Source organism: Rhipicephalus microplus, chromosome 2 (genome assembly GCF_043290135.1).
Source record: "Rhipicephalus microplus isolate Deutch F79 chromosome 2, USDA_Rmic, whole genome shotgun sequence".
NCBI classification, from domain to species: domain Eukaryota; kingdom Metazoa; phylum Arthropoda; class Arachnida; order Ixodida; family Ixodidae; genus Rhipicephalus; species Rhipicephalus microplus.
Genome location: NC_134701.1, coordinates 80877593 through 80878558, shown reverse-complemented (window position 1 = coordinate 80878558; position 966 = coordinate 80877593). Strand labels below are relative to the sequence as shown.

General features: G+C 40.2%; 1 non-coding gene across 1 annotated transcript; it reads left to right on the top strand.

Annotated features, from left to right (window-relative positions):
• Positions 1-618: 618 nt before the first annotated feature.
• On the top strand, positions 619-689 carry TRNAG-GCC (transfer RNA glycine (anticodon GCC)). The gene has a single exon. It is a non-coding gene; the product is annotated as a tRNA-Gly (tRNA).
• Positions 690-966: the final 277 nt, after the last annotated feature.

Genomic DNA, 966 nt, shown 5'->3' with positions numbered 1-966 from the left:
GTCATGCATATTCATTCCTACGACGGACACCTGCAATCATTCCTTTAACGTCTAGAGCTAAACAAGGCACGCAAGTTTTCGGCTCTGTAGTTGCTGGCCGGATCCATTAGGGGTCCGTCCGAATAATAATAATAATAATAATAATAACAATAATAATAATAATAATAATATTAATAATAATAATAATGATGATGATGATGATGATGATGATGATGATGATGATGATGATGGTGATTATGATGTTTATGATGATGATGATGATGAAATAGATATGTAACCAACCACGGAATCTAGTACACAGCTGAAAACTTTCGTGCCTCTTACACCTGCCACGAGCTAAAGTTACAGTCGCAGGCGTTCACTTTGCAGGCCTGAATAACCGCAATAGAAATTTTGTTCAGCGTTCGATGAAGTAATGCAATAGCAAAGCTGGATTTTTTTTAACAATACGTCACAATGCAGTTTCTACGACAGAGCATGTCGCTATTGTTTCCAGGGTGGCTGGCTTACGCAATGTATTTCCAACAAGCGCTCGCCGGCTCAGTGACCTATATAAGGAACAGGATGTTCAGAGGAAAGAAACGTCATTTCCTTATAAGAATGCACGTGCACGTGCAAGCGTCGGTGGTTCAGTGGTAGAATACTCGCCTGCCACGCGGGTGGCCCGGGTTCGATTCCCGGCCGACGCAAAATTTTTTATTATGTTTTTTTTTGGTGGTCATCGCACTCGCTTGACTTTTTTTTTCTGGCCTGAAACAATTGAACTTGAGTCACCGTGCCACGTTTTAACGTCAGGAAAATTTTCTACAGACACCTTTGTGCTTTGATATGGGTTAGCTTTAGACAATAGAACTGGTAAAAGTTATTTTAGACAACGTAGCTCACACTTATGTCGTGTAATCTTACGCAAGACATCGTCTCTATTTATTGACATTATATCTGTGGTGTTGTTTAGACTGATTAGCT